This window comes from Hemicordylus capensis, chromosome 1 (genome assembly GCF_027244095.1).
Source record: "Hemicordylus capensis ecotype Gifberg chromosome 1, rHemCap1.1.pri, whole genome shotgun sequence".
Taxonomy (NCBI): Eukaryota; Metazoa; Chordata; class Lepidosauria; order Squamata; family Cordylidae; genus Hemicordylus; species Hemicordylus capensis.
The window spans coordinates 43,696,315-43,714,403 of NC_069657.1; the positions used below are offsets into that span (position 1 = coordinate 43,696,315).

At 44.3% G+C, this 18,089-nt stretch overlaps 1 protein-coding gene across 10 annotated transcripts in view; it reads left to right on the forward strand.

Moving 5' to 3' along the window:
- Positions 1 to 7,902: 7,902 nt before the first annotated feature.
- The window catches only part of CEP128 (centrosomal protein 128), a 263,923-nt gene continuing 253,736 nt past the window's right edge, over positions 7,903 to 18,089 (forward strand). For 8 of the 10 annotated variants that reach the window (XR_008313415.1, XR_008313413.1, XR_008313414.1 and 5 more), the window contains exon 1: positions 8,076 to 8,206. The gene's annotated coding sequence lies outside the window, so the exon portion shown is untranslated. Of the gene's footprint in view, positions 8,002 to 8,075; positions 8,207 to 10,505; positions 10,549 to 18,089 lie in introns of those variants that run through there. The other 2 variants (XM_053284676.1, XM_053284677.1) reach the window with 2 other exon arrangements.

Genomic DNA, 18,089 nt, shown 5'->3' on the forward strand with positions numbered 1-18,089 from the left:
GTTGACTGATATTGACAAAATACTTAAAATCCTTTGGGTGCTGTAGACCTCTTATGAAAAGGATGTTCTTCTACAAAGCTTCTGCAAAGAAACTACATTCTTTTTAAAGGTTGCTATGCTACAACCTTTATAATATTTTCTGTGTCTGGACTGCAGCATCATTCCTTGGGTAACAGGAGAAACAGCTTGTGTGGGGGAACACATATTTAACATATATTCAATTAAAGCAAAAAACTCTTTCATTTACAGGATAATTATGGGTATGGCAGCTCCAACTGAGCTCCAAAAAGCTAGGAGATTCGATGGCCTGTGATGTTCACACCACAGGGGCATGAGACCTGATGGCCAGTCTGAGATATTGCACTGGCTTACAAAATCATAACAATGGAGACATAATTTGACTATGTCCTCCATGCTCCAATCCACTACCTATGTGGGCTGATGGCAACAGAAAATGCGGATTAATCAATTTTTAAGAATGATTTGGTAAAATGTGCTCCTGAGCATATGGCGAGTGCTGTTACTTACCCAGCCTATTCAGATAGTAGACTGGAGCATGGAGGACCAAGTCAAATTGTGTTTCCATGGTTGTACAGTCTGTGCTACCCTATTAAAAGCAAAAAAACCCACACACCATTATAAAGATGGCGGGGAGACGGGGGGAACCCAACCTGAGGTTTAATGACTGCTTTTCAACTTTTACTCCTCATAACTTAGCCATTGTCCCATGGATTTGCTAAAAGGTGGCATACTTGTTGAGCAGGTGATTCTAAGTGTAACAATGATCCTTCTAGCACAAATAGTGCAAGGAGAAAACTTTGAGAAGTCACAGACCGTTGTGGAGTGTGTGTGTGTCAGGTGAAACAACACGATGAGGATACTTTTACCTCTCTACCCGATAAGAAGAACATAACATAAGAACAGCCCTGCTGCAGGGATGTGTCCAAACTGGCTCAGGCAGCTGTGGGCAGGGCGGGGATAGGTTACTTTTAAAAGCAGGTAAGCAGACCCTTACCTGCTCCTCCACCATCCCACCGCTTTTCTGGGCTTGGCACCCGCTTTCCAAAAGGCCATGCATGGCTGCAGTGCTGCTCCTGGCTGCAGTGCTGCCCCTTGCAGCCTGCATGTGGCATCGGCATGCGCAGCAGCTGTGTGCGCAGCCAGGCGTGGAGCCAGCTGAGTGGCGGCCTGCATCCAGCCCCACTCGGCGGCCCCTCCAGGTACGCCTGTGCGCGTGACATCACATGCACAGGGGGGCATGGCTTGAGCTCCAGAGGAGCCCAGAGCGAACTCTCCCCTCCCACGCCCGGGCCACGGAGAGCCCAGGCAAACTGTCCACTAATTATTTCAGGCAGCACAGACTGCCCAATAGAATGTTTTTCCCTTTCTCTCCCTCTCTGGGGAGAGAAAGGGAAAGACGCTGCCTGAAATGACGAGCTGAGAGCTCACTCGAGCTCTCAGCAGCCCAGACAACGCCCAAGAGAGCTCTCTCCTCGTCATTTCAGGCAGCGTTGGCTGCCTGATAGGCCGTTTTCCCCTTTCTCTCCCTCCAGAGAGGGAGAGAAAGGGGGAAATGTTCTATTGGGCAGTGTGTGCTGCCTGAAATAACTAGCACAGAGTTCGCCCAGGCTCTTGGTGGCCTGGGCGTGGGAGGGGAGAGTTCGCTCTGGGCTCCTATGGAGCCTGAGCCATGGGGCTTGGGAGCCTTTTTCCATTGGCGGCCCGGATTCTTTGAACCCGTTCGCACAATGGTGGCTACGCCCCTGTGTGCATCCTTTTGGAAAGCGGGCACTGAGCCCAGAAAAGTGGTGGGGTGGCAGAGGAGCAGGTAAGGGGCTACTTACCTTACTGATCCCTGCTCCACTGAACCAGTTCAAATGCAGGTACCCGAGGCAGTTTGGCGCTTCCTTAAGGAGGCGCTGAACCGGTTTGGGCATATCCCTATCCTGCTGGATCAGGCCCAAGGCCTATCTAGTCTAACATTCTATTTCCCCACTCTGGCCCACTAGATGATTCTGGGAAGCCCACAGGCAAGAGGTTTGTGCATGATTAAGTATAGCTGGTGAATCCTCCAGAAGTCTGCCTTGCTCACCAGGGACACTCTGTGAGGGGTATTCAGGCAACCGGCCTCTGCCACACGTGCACTGAATCACACCCTCTAATGCCACTATGACCGCTGGTCTTTCTCCCATCCTTTCCCCATAGAAGTCTGGAAGGTGTTACTCAAAACAGCAGCAGAAGAAAAAGAGTAGGTAAACTTCAACAGGGTGCATTTTTCTATGTAATCCACTTAGAAGCCTTCTACTGGAAAACGGTGTATAAATATTAGTGGTAGCAGCAGCAGCAGTAGTACAGGTGCTATTTAGATCCCAGGGATGCTATCTGCATCCAATCAGATGTCATGATTAACATTCCTGTAAGAAGGCTGTGACACTCACTTTGGCAATGAAGATGTTTTATACTTTATTGGCAATCATCAGGGCAAGGTCATGATGCTACTTTAGCTGATAACTGATTAAAAGAAGAGTAAGTAATAAGAACAGAAGAACCTATGAACATAAGAACAGCCCTGCTGGATTAGGCCCAAAGCCTATCTAGTCCAGCATCCGGTTTCACACAATGGCCTATCAGATGCCTCTGGGGATCCCACAGGCAAGAGGTATGTGCACGCCCTCTCTCCTGCTGTTGCTCCCCTGTAACTGGTATTGAGAGGCATCATACCTCTGAGGCTGGAGGTGGCCCACAGTTTCCATACTAGTAGCTGTTGATAGACCTGTCCACCATGAATCTGTCTAAGCCCCTTTTAAAGCCATCCAAGCTGGTGGCCATCACCACATCCCATGGCAAAGAATTCCATAGATTAATTATGCGCCATGTGAAGGAGTACTTCCTCTTGTCGGTCCGAAATTTCCCAACCAGTTTCATGGGGTGACCCCTGGTTTTAGTTTTGTAAGAGAGGGAGAAAAATTTCTCTCTGTCCACCCTCTCCACTCCATGCATAATTTGATACACTTCGATCATGTCTCCCCTTAGTCATCTCTTTTCCAAGGTAAAGAGCCCTAGATGCTGTAGCTTAGCCTCATAAGGAAGGTGCTCCAGACCCCTGATCATCTTGGTTGCCCTCTTCTGCACCTTTTCCAGTTCTACAATATCCTTCTTAAGATACGGTAACCAAAGCTGTACACAGTACTCCAGATATGGCTGCACCATAGATCTGTATAAGGGCATAATAATATTAGTAATTTTATTTCAAACCCCCTTCCTAATGATTCCTAGCATGGAATTAGCCTTTTTCACAGCTCCTATGCATTGAGTAGACACTTTCAACGAGCTGTCGACAATGACCCCAAGATCTCTCTCCTGGTCAGTCACCGACAGCTCAGCTCCCATCAGTGTATACGTGAAGGGGGGGGGGGGGTTGCCCCAATATGCATCACTTTACACTTGCTTACATTGAGCCACATTTGCCATTTTGTTGCCCAATCCCCCAATTTGGAGAAATCATTTTGGAGCTCCTCACAATTTGTTTTGAATTTCACTACTCTAAACAGGGCACTTTCTAGATTACACGCTGTTCAGCAGTAAAATGCTTCGGCTTGGCAGGATAATTCTGAAAACGTAAATAGCTTCGTAACCCTCCTACAACAGGAAAATACAGATTCTTCTTATTTTGCGACGCACATGCAATGTTGTAGGACTAAATTGCAAGGATAAAATCCAAAAGAAGGCATCAGAAATGTGAACAGCACCTTGCTGATAGCACAGGGACTGCGATGTTGAAACACAGGCAGTATGGACAAACATGTGGTGACACTGTCGTAGGGTGTAATCTGGAAAATGCCCAATTTAGTGTCACCTGCAAATTTGGCCACCTCGCTGGTTACCCCAACTTCTAGATCATTTATGAACAAGTTAAAGAGCACTGGTCGAAGTACAGATACCTGGGAAACGCCACTTCTCTCCATTGTGAAAACTGTCCATTTATTCTTATCCTGTTTCCTGTCCTTCAACCAGTTACCAATCCACACACTAACCTGTTCCCTTATCCCATGACTACTAAGTTTACTCGAGAATCTTTGGTGAGGAACTTTGTCAAAAGCTTTTTGGAAGTCCAGGTATACTATGTCAACTGGATCACCTTTATCCACATGTCTGTTGACACTCTCAAAGAACTCCAAAAGCTCAGTGAGGCAAGACTTGCCCTTGCAGAAGCCATGCTGGTTCTCCTTCAGCAAGGCCTGTTCTTCTATGTTTTTAACAATTTTGTCCTTAAGTATGCTTTCAGTTAATTACCCGGCACCAAAGTTAAGCTAACTGGCCTGTAATTTCCCAGATCATTATATTAGGTGCTTTCCAGTCCTCTGGTACAGAGCCTGACTATAGGGACAAGTTACATATTTTTGCTAGGAGATCAGCAATTTCAAATTTGAGTTCCTTCAGAACTCTTGGGTGGATGCCATCTGGCCTTGGTGATTGGTTCATTTTTAGTTTTTCAAGACAGTTTAGAACATCATCTCTCGTAACCTTAAATTGGCCAAGTTCTTCAGCCTCCAGAAGCTCAGTTCCGGAAAGGGTATATGTTCAGTGAGTGTCCTCTGCCGTGAAGACAGTCACAGATGCAAATAACTCATTCAGCTTCTCTGTAATCTCCTTATCCTCTTTAATAAACCCTTTCACACCCTTATCATCTAGGGGTCCGATCCTCACCCTGGCAGGTTTTCTACTTCTGATATACTAAAAGAAGTTTTTGTTATTCCGCTTGACACTTCTAGCTATGTGCTCCTCAGATTCTCTTTTTGCATACCTTATTGACTCCTTGCATTTCTTTTGCCAGAGTTTTTGTTCCTTTCTGTTCTCTTCACTTGGGAAGAATTTCTGTTTTCTGAAGGAGGTCTTATTCCATTTAGCTTCCCTGACTTTACTTGTTATCCACTCTGGCGTCTTCCTGAACTTGGTGGTTACTTTTCTCCTCCTTGGTATACATTCCAGCTGAGCATTTTTGTTTCCTTCTGATCTACTCCTGACTCCACTCTGTCCCCTTCTGGTTTATCTGAAACATTTGCACCCTCGCACCTTAGGGGATTTTGCTTGCCATACCAGGTACCACCCAGTTCCTGTCGGCAATCATTTTAGAAACAAAGGAAGTTGCCATATACTGAGTCAGACCATTGGTCCATCTAGCTCAGTATTGTCTTCACAGATTGGCATTTTAAAAGCTGCTCTGCGACCTTTTTGACTTTAAGCACCAGCAGTCTGGTTTCATCTTGGTTCAAGTGGAGCCCGTCACTTTTGAACAGGCTTTGCTTGCCCCAAAACGTATCCCAGTGCCTAACAAATATAAACCCCTCCTCTCGGCACCACATTGTCATCTATGCATTGAGACACCTCAGCTCTTCACCTCAGCGTAGAAGCACTTCAGAGAATGCTACCTTGTGGGTCCTGGACTTCAGTATGCTGCCTAGGACCTAAATTTGGCTTTCAGGACCTCCCGACTGCATTTCCCAAAATCATTGGTGCTGACATGCACCATGACAGTTGATTCCTCTCCAGCACTGACTGCCTATCTAGACACCGTGTGACATCCGCAACCTTCACACCAAGTCACTGTGCGGCCAACATGTGGGTCACAGACCCATTTCTCTGTGCCCCTAATGATCGAATCACCCATAACAAGGAGGACCCCACCCCCTAGAGGAGTATCCTCTGTGTAAGAGGATATGTGTGCATCGCCCAAGGAAGGTGTCCCTGCTAAGGGAATGTTTCCCTCTTCCCTAGACTGATGTCCTCCTTCCCTGAGACCTTCATTCTTCATGTCAGCAAAGCAGCTGTCAGCCTGGGAGTGGGATGCCTCTACCACATCCCTGAGGGTGTCATCCACACACCTCTCTGCCTCCCTGAGCTCTCCAGGTCAGCCACCTTGGTTTCAAGGGAACAAACTTGTTCCCTGAGAGCCAGGAGCTCCTTACACTGTGTGCACTTCCTCGACATCTGCCCCTCAGGCAGATAGTCATACATGCAACACTCTGTGCAATACACTGGGAAGCACTCCCTCCCCTGCTGGCATTCTACCTTCATAACTGGTTTGATTGGTTATCTAGAATATATGGGGCTTGTTCACTTGAAGTTATGTATTGGGTGCAGTTGTGAGCTAATTGAAGGTTTTAAGCTCTGTCCTCCAACAAAAGTATAGAAGTGGGATAGTACTCACCTTCTCCTTGTACTGTGTGCTATTGAAAGACTTGTCCTCCATAAATTTATCCAACACCACCACCAACTATTTATATACCACTTTTCAACCAAAGTGTTCAAAGCAGTTTACATAGAGAAATAATAAATAAATAGGTTGGCTCCCTGTCCTCAAAGCCCTCACAATCTAAAAAGAAGCATCAGACAGACACCAGCAACAGTCACTGGATGTACTGTTATCCAAGCCCTTCTTAAAGCCATCCAGGCTGTTGGCTGTCATAACATCTTGTGGTAGAGAATTCCATAGGTTAATTATTGTGTGTTGTGTAGAAAAGTACTTCCTTTTCTTGGTACTAAATTTCTTGGTAATCAGTTTCATGAGATGATCACTGGTTCTACTGTTAGAGAGGGAGAAAAGTTTCTTTCTATCAACTTTCTCCACACCATGCATGATTTTATAGACCTCTAGCATGCCTCCCCTCAGTCATCTTTTTTCTAAAGTAAAAAGCATCAGGAGTTGTAGCCTTGCCTTGTAAGGAACATGCTCTAGGCCCCTAATCATCTTGTTTGCCCTATTCTGCACCTTCTCCAGTGTTATAATGTCCTTTCTGAGGTATGGTGACCAGAACTGTACACAGTACTCCAAATGTGTCCACACCAGAATTTTGTGTAAGGGCATTACAATATTAGTAGTTTTATTTTCAATTCCTTTCCTAATGATTCCAAGCATGTGATTAACCTTTCTCACAGCTGCCGCACAATGAGTCAACACTTTCAATGAGCTGTCCACTCTGGATGTGATCACATGGGAAGGGAAAGGAGGGATGCAGAGAAGGAGGGGAAAATATACAAATCTGTCAAATAAATAAATTAATTAATACAAATTAGTTGCTGCATAATTTACATAATGTGCACATTAGGCCACTCGGATTTGAGAACCTTAAATGGTAATCCTAGTGGGAACCATCTTAGATAGATTCTTTATTACAGTCATCAACCAGAGTGAGAATAATCTTCTCATTCTTTTTGCTATGTAAGCTGCCTCGTGAACCTTTTTGTTGTAAAGCAGTATATAAATATTAATAATACTGGGTTACACAGATCAATAATCTGACTCAGCCTCAGGCAGCTTATGTTAAAAAATAACAGAATAATCCCAAGTAGGGCTAGGAGTCAAAATTTCACAGGTTCTCAAGCTTTTTCCTAAAGGACACCAACAAGGGAATTTAAAATAATTTTTGTTTTGACATTCTCTTTGCCAAGATCACAGTCTTGCACCTATGAGATGAAGCATTATTTGATCAGCCAAGTTTCATGCATAGGCCTATCAAAGGCAATTGGATGATGGCTAATGGAACCTCCAGGTTCAGAAGCAGTACGCTGAGGAATACCAATGACTGAGAGTCAAACAATGGGGGTGAAGGGGATGCTGCCTTCATATCTTGCTTGGGCTTCCCGGAGGCATCAGGTTCACCACTCTGGGAAAGAGGATCCTGGACTAGATGGACTTTTGGTCTGATCCAGTTGAAAGCAGTCTGTGGAGGAAACCGTCTGGGAACACTATTTTAGGTCCGCCCGCATTTACTGGGCTAAAATGAATTACTGGGCATCACTTCCCCGCCTGCCCAAAGGACTTTTCTTGTCGCTCTCACAGACTCCTGGCCCTTTAAGAAGTGGGCGCGGCCTGGCCTGCACGACAGTCCGTTTGCGAGGCTTGTTTTCCGGGTGCGGGCGTGTAGCGCCGCAGGCTGTTCCTAGAATAGCTGTCGCAAGGCATCTTGGGGGTTGTAGTCTTTCTCCCGCTCCAAATGACCGGTGAGTTTGGGTCTGTGAACTACGTTTCCCATAATGGTCCGCGCCAGGGGGCCCCTGGCGCCCTTGGAGGCCGCTCTCTCTCCCTGGCAGGGCGGCTAGTTCAAGTTGCCATAGCGGCGGGGTGGGTTGGGAGCTGGCTGGGTGCCGGACAGTTGGAGCCGCGGGCGTTGGGGAGACATGCCTTGGTTCTGAGGGCTGCTGTCAGGTGAGAAGGGGTGGGTTGGTCTCGAGATCGAAGAACAGGGAGCCGACGAGAACGAAGTATGTATGGGGTGTACGTACTGTCAGTTCTCCGTGATTTGGGGGGCAGTGGCATGCTGGTGGGATGGATATATGGGGCGATCCAGTGCCCAGATTGTATGGTGGCCTTTTGTGATGATGGCATAAGGATTTGGGGGTGGCTAAAACAAGATAGGTTCCGGAGAGAGAGAGAGCTGTCTTGCAGTGCAAACTTATGCATGCTTACTCAGCAGTAAATCCCCTGCTTACTCGCAGAAACTTGTGCATCGGATTGCAGCCTTAGTGTGTTACAGCAAACACAAAAAGTTAAAAACATGTTTCACTTTTGAAATACCCAAGGGATATTTTATGGCATAAGCTTAATATGCTACAGTATGCCCTAACGTGCTGCAAAGATTCTTTTAATGTATCTTTAATGTTTTTTATGGAGTAAGGAAAAGAGCTCCCTCTTCTGTAGGAAAACTCAGCTCTTTTACTGTAGCCTGATGTGGAAGTCGAACATCTGTTATTGTTGTTTTAAGAAGGCTTCTTTGCAAGGACATTTATTTTCTCTACCATGTATGTAATTTAATTTAATTTAGCTTAGTTTAATTTTTTAAATTTAATTTAATTTTTTACATTTATATCCTGCTCTTCCTCCGAGGAGCTCAGAGGAACATGGTTATTTTTATCCTCACAACAACCCTGTGAGATACTGTGTTTCCCCGAAAATAAGACAGTGTCTTATAATAATTTTAGCCCCAAAAAATGCACTAGGGCAATTAGCGGTACATCATATATTACTGCTAGGTCTTACTTTCGGGGTAGGTCTTACTTTCGGGGAAACAGGGTAGGTTAGGCTGAGAGATACATGACTGGCCTAGAGTCACCCAGTGAGTTTCATGGTTGAATGAGGATTTGAACTTGGGTCTTCCCAGTCCTAGTCCAACACTCTAACCACTACGCTGTGCTGGTATAGCAAATGTCATCCCAGCTTTGATGAATGTTTGCTTCTTAATAGCTTGATCCTAACCATGTTTGCTCTGAAGTAGGTCTGCCCTATTAACTTCAGCGAGACTTCCTTCTGGGCAAACTTATGTGTACTTACTTGTGAGTAAAAGCCATTGAGCACAGTGGGACTTGCAGCCTAATCTTGGTCATTGAAAGTATACGTTTTGGAAGTAGCCTTGCTCTTTACCTTGCAGGATGTGTTTTAGCTACTTGAGGTGATAGCTGCTGTTCTTTTTCTCTGACCTTGTCTTTCTGGGAGCCCACAGAGTCATGGAGAAGGAGGAATTTCAAACTAGAAGGGATGGGTACAATTCTAAGTAGCTGTATATATGTGGGGATTTAAATTAATTTGCTTGTTCGCAAATGTTGCAGGGAGAGTGGGATTTATAGGCAACATTGACTGTAGCATGTTCCCTCCTGCTAGTCATGGGAGCAAGTAAGCAAGAATTCACCCACTTCTGCAAGAATCAAACACCAGCACTCAGAGTAGAGTTTCATGCAGAATGGCCAAGGTGTATGTGGGTATATCTGTACACATGTTCATGTTTATGCCATGTTCAATGCACGTACACTGTGTGTACAGTGTAGGCATGTACAGATTTGTATGCATGCACAGTTATTCTCGCATTATGTTCAACACACATGCAGTAGAACACTCCCCTTCCTCTGTACTCTGTATTTGAGGGGGCCTGTAACCTGGTTTGCTTTGTTAAAAGAATGCACATACAATTATTCACACAAAACCATGCACATGTGTAGAGATACTTGTATGCTTGTACAGAGTAATGTCTCAAGAGGGCTATAGTCAATTCCCTTTCACCATAGAACCTTGGGAGCGGTAATTAGGGGTGGGAGATGTTGTAGATCTTTAAGAGAGAATTTTCAGTAACTCACCAAACAAAATTACCCAGGTATCTTGGAGAAAGCTATGACTGTTGAACTGATATAAAAATAATATTAGCATAATGCAGTTCTTTATTTTGTTTAGTTATGCTCTGTGTGTCAGAATATCTGAATGTTAGTGAGGAGCAGTTGGATGTTAGTGAGGAGCAGTTCTCTGTTTCTTAGTAGAAAGATAGTGGTGTGTCGGTATTGCCTGGCCTGAAGCTGGAGCAAGGTTGTCATCTATGGGAAGAAGGGGAAAACTAATGGCATGCAAATAGAGGCCTGGCACTAGCCAACATCTTTGTTGGCTGTGGGATGGGCTAACTACTGTGCTCAGATGGTGTCACCACTTCCTTTCTTTCCCTTCCCTCTGTGGCTCTTTGGAAGGTTGCTGGTGGCCACGTTTGAGCTCAAGATTCTAGAGCTAGAGCAGTAAGTAAAGTTAGATTGTGACAGTTTTAAATCCTAAGGCCGCCCCCCCCCCAGTCTTGAAATGATTGGGAAGCGATATAATAGGTATGAGCACTTCCTTATTTCTAAATGGCTTCAGAGTGTTTTGTCAGAGATCAAGCAATGCAGTAGATTTTCTTTAGTTGTGCACTTGGTGTTGTGCTGCAAATTGTGAGTGGGTGGGCCGGGACTGTGTTCATGGGCTGATGTGAAAGGCATAGGATTTCTGGTACAAGCTCTGTCTAGGTTTCATTGCCTTCAAGTGCTGCTTGTCAGTTTCTCAGTGGCAACTGATTGGCCACTATGGGAAATAGGACGGACCTTTAGATTTAATCGGCCATTAGATGGATGTTTGATTTGACCCAGCAAGACTATTCATGTTCTTTATTTGTAATTGCATTACAGTATGAACTCTCATCAGACATTATGTTGTGCAAGTATATGTTGTGAGTCTGCACACTCTTATATGTTCTTGTATGCATGATTGTACATGTGTTCATTTTAAAAGTGAATCTAGGGAAACCCCTCCCCCCATGCAGAGTACATATATAAAGTGTACTTCTGTATCTGTGTTCAACATAATGTGTTAATAATGCTACCTGGGTACAGATCTGTACCTGTGTTCACTGTATGAGCTAATATACATAAACATAACGTGCGGATATGACTATAGTGTGATCAGGGCTGCAGCTGAGTTGAGTTACCATGGTGCAGTCTTGTCTGAGTCTCTTTCTGGTCCCTTCTCCCTACTTTCCCCCCACAATGAATGTTTTGTTTAACCATACTGGATTGATTCTGGATTGTTCAAGCGAAAACTGAATGCCTGACCAAGAGCTCAGTTTGACTCAACTTCCTTTTCCTGTCAGTTGCGGGCTGGAGACTTTGTGGCTTTTTTCAGCTTGCCGTTTCGTAAGTGTTCCACTACAATGGTCTGGAGCGGTGTCTTTCAAACTGTCCGTGGGAACCCAGAGGTTCCATGAAAGCTTACCAGAGGTTCCTCTGTGGCAAGATCAGTAATGCAGTTTGTCTGAAAGATAGATTTCCCATCACTATACTCATATGCAAGTACAGGGTGTGTTCTAGGTCTTGTGCAGGTCTACAGATCTAGCCAGGGCCCTCCCATCCGAGAGCATGCACATGTTCCAGGGCTGTGGTTGTGCAGAGGCTCTGTGGTAGTTGCTTAGACAGAAGTCAGTGCGAAAAGTGCTCTGTAAAAGTAGAAAGTTGGAAAATCACTGATCTAGAGCTTTTGTTCCATTATCTTCAAGGAATTGGGTGCGTCTGTTTGGGGAGAGGGATAAGAACTTAAAAAACAACAACTGGTTTTCCTCCTTTGGATTAAAACAACTGTGGAACATTCCTAGCATTATTAACTGTTTATATTATGGTCTTTTGAGTTTCATTGACTTTCAGCCGTTATACTGAGTAATGATGTCTTTAGAAGGGCCATACTAGAATTACTTGTGAGCTTTCAGTGTCGTTGCAGACATTGGACTAATGGCTAAGAAGGGAAAAGATTCATGTAACCATTAAGATGGAGATCTGTTTTCTGCATAAAAATGGGTCATAAGTGTTTGCAGTTCCTCTTAGCAACTTGTTTAGGCAAACAAAACTGGATGCTACCTCAGAGCTGGATTTGTGGTAGCAAGCATGAATGATCCCCTTTGCTAAGCAGGATCTACCCTGGTTTACATATGCATGGGTGACTACATGTGAGCCCTGTAAGATATGGGGCTGCTCTGGGAAGAGCACCTGGATGCTTGCATGTGGAAGGTTCCAAGTTCCCTCCCTGGCATCTCCAGATAGAGCTGAGAAAGACTCCTGCCTGTAACCTTGGAGGAGCTGCTGCCAGTCTGTGTAGACAATACTGAGCTAGATGGACAAATGGTCTGACTCAGTATAAGGCAGCTTCCTATGTTCCTAGCTGTAGAAAGGCTCAATAGAAAATTGTCCTATTTTAAAATGAATAGAGCCCATTAAGCCAACTACATTTTTCTTTGGATTAACTCCCCTCTTTTCAATGCTGCCGTTGGCAATGACTTTTTCTCAGTAAGAATATGACTTCTCTTCTTTTGAACTGAGCTTTTGTTTGTAGAGATGCTACTCTAAAAATAGCAGAAGCTTGGCTATATATATGGCTTGGTCCCAAGGTTTGGTGTGGTAGCAAGTAAGTGCCTACAGCAAGGTGTACTGATTCATGTGCCCTAATCATGCTGCAGCCTGTGATGCTAAGTTCAGGATTCAACAAAAATAAAACCACAGCACAGCACTGTATGGGGAAGAAAGTCCGAGAGCTATGAGTGATGAACACCAGTCCTGGAACAACTAGGATATGATACTAGTAGATGAGGCCTATTGTTGACTGGGGAAAGTAACTTTGTGTAGATTACACTTACTAAAAAGTTCAAGAAATTAAATATATGTCATAGAATGTTCATGTGTTTGTAAATAGGGAAATAAAAGAACAGTATGAAATTTGTAGGATTTCAAACATTATTCATTTTATTGAATAATTACCACATATGGTGAATTTGAATCTGAGAAAGATCTCCTGCTTCTCTAGGGCATGTTTTGAAATTATTGATCTGACTATTGAGTGTTAAAAACAAAACAAAACTGATGAGAACAATAATAGCTAAAATATGATTATATCCAGAATTTCTTCTTAAAAAAAATAAATCAATCAAACCTTTCCCCCAGCATATTCCAGTGTAAAATGTAGTGTATTCAGCTAATTTAAGTGACAGGATTGTTTATACAAAATTTGGTATCTGTAGATCATTGGGCAGTAGGAACTTATTTTGCACAAGCATACAAACAAATTCTTCAAAATATAAAATAGATTTCTTCCCCCCACCCCGCCCTGCAAAAGTGTGTAGGATTCACTTGAGATTTTCAGTAGCAGAGCGAGGGAAAGAAAAGTCTGCTTACCAAAAGCTTTAAACCTGTGCTTCATAATGCTTTAGGAATAGGCACCCTCAAATCCACATGCTTGACAGTGCTCCCAGCCCTCTAGTGAGCAGGACACCGCACACCACACAGTTCTCCTCACCAGAGGTCTCACTTCTGATGCCATATTTGAGAAGATGAGAAACAGCAGGACACCCTTCTGAGCAGTAGGAGAGGGTTCCCACTGTTCCTTACCATCTCCATATCCCAGTGCAAATGACAGAAGACCTGCTTCTCTCCTAAGCCCTTTGCCTGTGTGCCAGAACGGGATCTCAGGGAAGAGAAGGGATTGGTGGTGACCACAAATAATGACTGGCTAGTGAAGATGAAGATTAAATTTGTGGATTCCTGATTAAGAGTGTATTGGAATTTGGCCATGGCTATCAGTGTTAACATGAAAGAATCCTTTGACCTCATGTTTCTGCCCATGTGATTCACACACATACCAAGAATGCGCATGTGTAGGTTTTCTGGAGAATTTTGGATCAGAAAAAACTTCTAGTGCCCTAAATTGTCTTGGATCCCACAATCATTGCTGTATGCCTGGAGTGCTAGCTTGTTGTGGTGTAATGAATATTTTTCAGTTCATACAGTTTGAGGATATGGATTTGTGAGGCCAGCTTCCAAGTACCCATAACCCTTGCCCATCCTGGAGGTTTTACAGACAGGGTCCCCCTCCACCTGAATCCACTCCTGATTGGAGTGTGCCAGTCCACATATTGGCTGGATTTAATCTGACCTCCCTGCAGGCTATCAGGGACCAGGACAGACAGGACTTTGATTCTCCCCGAATGGAGGCTGCGAATTCTGGCTTGGCCCAAGTTATGTCCGGGGTAAAAAAGTCCTCTATTTCCAGCAGCTTTTGAAAAAAACTCCGGGGCTTCTGCTTTCTCCAAAGGTGTTGATGGAGGTGCTGATGGCTATGCAAATGGTCCATCTCATCCCTCGAATTAAAATGCCTCGAATCTGCTACAAAGCAGCAGTATCTGAAGCAGTTCAGATACCCCGGGGCATAGAGCCATGTCTGAAAAACCTCCTGGTTGTTTAAAGCTGCCAGAGACTGAATAGTTGGCTTGTTCGATCACAAATGCCTCTTTGAGAGAAGGCAGGGTAAGCTGTTTTGGCGGAAGCTGTTGTGAGGCTTTTATGTTGGAAAAGTCATCTTTAGAATTGGTTGTTCTAGATGATTGTAGGTCTGTATCCAATAAACCAATTTGGAGCGAAGTGGTTGAATGTGTGGTGGCAGCCCAGCTATAGACATTTCTGGATGATACAGGCTGTTTAAATCTTTTTAAGATTTAATAAGACTGTGGGAAGGCCTTGGCCTTCCCGATGGGTTTGCTGTGGTGGGATTTGGATGGGGTAATGAGACCCTGTTGGTTTTGCTGGACTTCTCGGCAGCTTTCAGTACCATAACCTGTGGTGTCCTGGTGTGGCAGTTTCTATGGACTACTGCTCAGCCCCTGACCACTGGCTCATGAGGTTCTGGAGTGTTCTTTCTCATGCCCCATATTATTCAACATTTTCATAAAACTGCTGGGAGATTTTCAGAAAACTGCTTTATTTTATGCAGTCACAGCGTGGCTCTCCCCCAGTGTCTGGGGTTTCCAACGGCTGGCTGCTGCCAACTGCCATTTTGTTTCATCTAGACTCATAATCTGTCTCTACTGTATCAGATTCTAGGGAGGTGGTGGAGATTCTGAACAGATATCTAGATCTTGAAGAACTGGATGTGGACAAACAATCTGATAGTTAATCCAGAGAAGATGGAAAAATTCTTGATCGGGTGAAAATGATCTGGGAGCAGCCTATTTTGGAGTTCCCAACCTTGGGTCTTTGGATGATGTTGGACTACAGCTCCCATCATCCCATCTGTTTTGCTATGTTTGCATAGCTTTATCGAATCATTTTGACCATGATTTTTTAAAAAATAACATTGTTGATAGCAGTCCTGAAGGGTGGGTTGTTTTTTGTTGTTTTTTGGAATGGAATGTGGGCTATAAATATTTTAAATATAATCAACACTTGGATCTGATTTAGCACGTTTGGATTTAAGTATATGTAATAAATCCTCACCCAGTTTACAGATAGACTGTGTGTCTATGAGGCATTCTATATGTTTTCAAGAGATAGTCGCTTGAAAAATAGTTGTGTGATATTGCCCACTTTGATTGGTATTATCCATTTATTATGTTCCTAATTAATTTTCTGAAACAAAGCATTAAAAAAAAAAATGATATCCTTGTTACTAGCCCCGGCCAAAGAAACTCTCCCCCTGTGTCTGGGGTTTCCAACGGCTGGCTGCTGCCAACTGCCATTTTGTTTCATCTAGACTGAGTCAAGAAACAACCCTACTATTGTAGTTTCTTTTCTGCTTCATTTATTGTTGTACTCTCATGGGGGGGGGGAGCCCTCAACACCACTCTGCCCCGGGCCCCCAATCTTAGTTGAGCGATGGGACATTGCTGATATAGTAGTGGTTAACACATTTTTGTTCCACAGAGCTTTTAATGAATACCTTATGCTAGCTGCTTAAAAAAACAAAACAAAACTGTTCTGCAAATATCTGCCTTGGTTTCTGTTTTAGAATATATCGTTTTGTGTTATGGAGGCTTTTAAAACATTTTATTTTAATTTCATTCTTATACTATGAGCTACTTTGAATTCAGAGAAAGTAGAGAAGTGGTAGACAAATGAAATAAAAGATGAAAATATTGCCGGGCACTGTATGTGCACAGGATGTCCGAGTGAATGGCAGATATTGATCCTTTGCAGCGGTGTGGTAGGCTGCAGCCTGCTTACTCTGTTCCGTAGAACTGATTGGGTGCCATTGAGACCCAAGCTAGCCCCTTTCTGCCTGTCATTGCCCAGGTTTTTGCTTCCTGGTGTCATGCTAGTGATGTGGATGGGGTTCGTTCCTGGGTCCGCTTAACCAATCACTCAGACACAAGGATTGGGAATTATTAATTTAGGCGTTATTGCTCTGCAGTCAGCAATGGGTAATCAATAGGCTCATGCTCTCAAACTGATTACAGTTTGGTTACAGGTGCATCTTACATTTATACAAACAATCTAAATGGTGCTGACACTCTAGACACAGTATACACTAGTACGCATGCAAATGATTCATTGTTCATTGGGTGATTACTCCTTATTTGGTTAGATCCTGTTTTCTTGACTGTCAGCGAGAAATGGTGAGTACCTTGACTATATTAACAAGTTTCATAGATACAATTTTGCTACAGTAAAGGCAGTGATGTAAATTATGTCCCTGGGCTGGGGTTAGAAATGGAGTTTCTAAGTAAAATGGAGTTGCTTTGGTTTTCTAAACACATCACTAGAACAGAGGCAGGCAACCTTGGCTCTCCAGCTGTTGCTGAACTATGGTGTTCACCATCCCCAGCCACAATTTATTGTGGATGGGGACAGGCGCGGAGGGAGGCGAGTGGCAGCCTGGGTTCTGCCGCGGCTCCCTAGCTCTGCCCACTGCATCTGACATCAGACGCAGGGAGCGTTTAGCCATGCCCCCTGCATCAGATGTCAGATGCGGGGGCATGGTTTAGCTCCCAAACGGGGCCGCACATTTAAAAGGCAGGGAAAGTTGCTCCGGCCGCGCTGCAAATGCTGCACTGGCCGACTTAGTTCCCAAACGGGGCAGCGTGGCCCCAATTGAATAAGTAATCATAATAAGTAATATGGGAGCTAAATCACGTCCCCTGCGTCTGACGTCAGATGCGCGGGGTGTGTGTGTCTGACTCGTGAGGCGCAGCCCCTGAGGGGCGGCAGCCAGGGTTCTTTGAACTCGTTTGCTCGATGGTGGCTCCGCCCCGGCTGGTGATGATCGGAGTTGTAGTTTCAATCAATCAATCAATCTTTATTACGGTCTTTGAACAGCATATAGTAGATTGCATTTTAAAAAGGCTGTGCCCAGAACTGTGAGAGTAGAGAGGCTAAAAGCTTTACACTGTTATACAGCTATTGTTAAATTGTGGTGAGCTTTCTTAAAACTGTGGTTAAAATGGGTGATAGTTCGTTTCCTTCTGGTCTTCTTTGCAGTATTGGACAAGGGCCCTTCTGAGGCCTATGGGTGTTCTAGATCGCATTGGTGTATTATCTGCGTAGAGCAGAGCATGTATCTCTCTGCAAGCTTGGGAGGGTGAAAATATGATCTATGAAGATGACCCACCATGATGTTAATATAGCAGTTAAACAGGAATGGGGCAAGAATATAGCCTTGTTTGACACCCTTACAGGTTGGAACGGGGCTTAATAGATGACCTTGGGAGTTGCACCTTACTTTGAGGAATGTATAATCATGTAGGATACAGATGAGGTATAGCAGGTGCCGGTCAGTTGAGGAGTCTTGCAGTTTTCTCCACAGTTTGACTCATGAAATGGAATCAAGTGCATCCTTGAGGTCTATAAAAGCTGCATGAAGGGAGGCTGTAGTGTGGGTGGAATATTTCTCAGTTAGATGCTGTAGAACTAGACACTGGTCAGTGGTGGATTGTCCCTCCCTAAATCTGGTCTGCCCTTCCATGAGGAGGTTTTCTTGTGCCAGCCAGCCCCTAAGC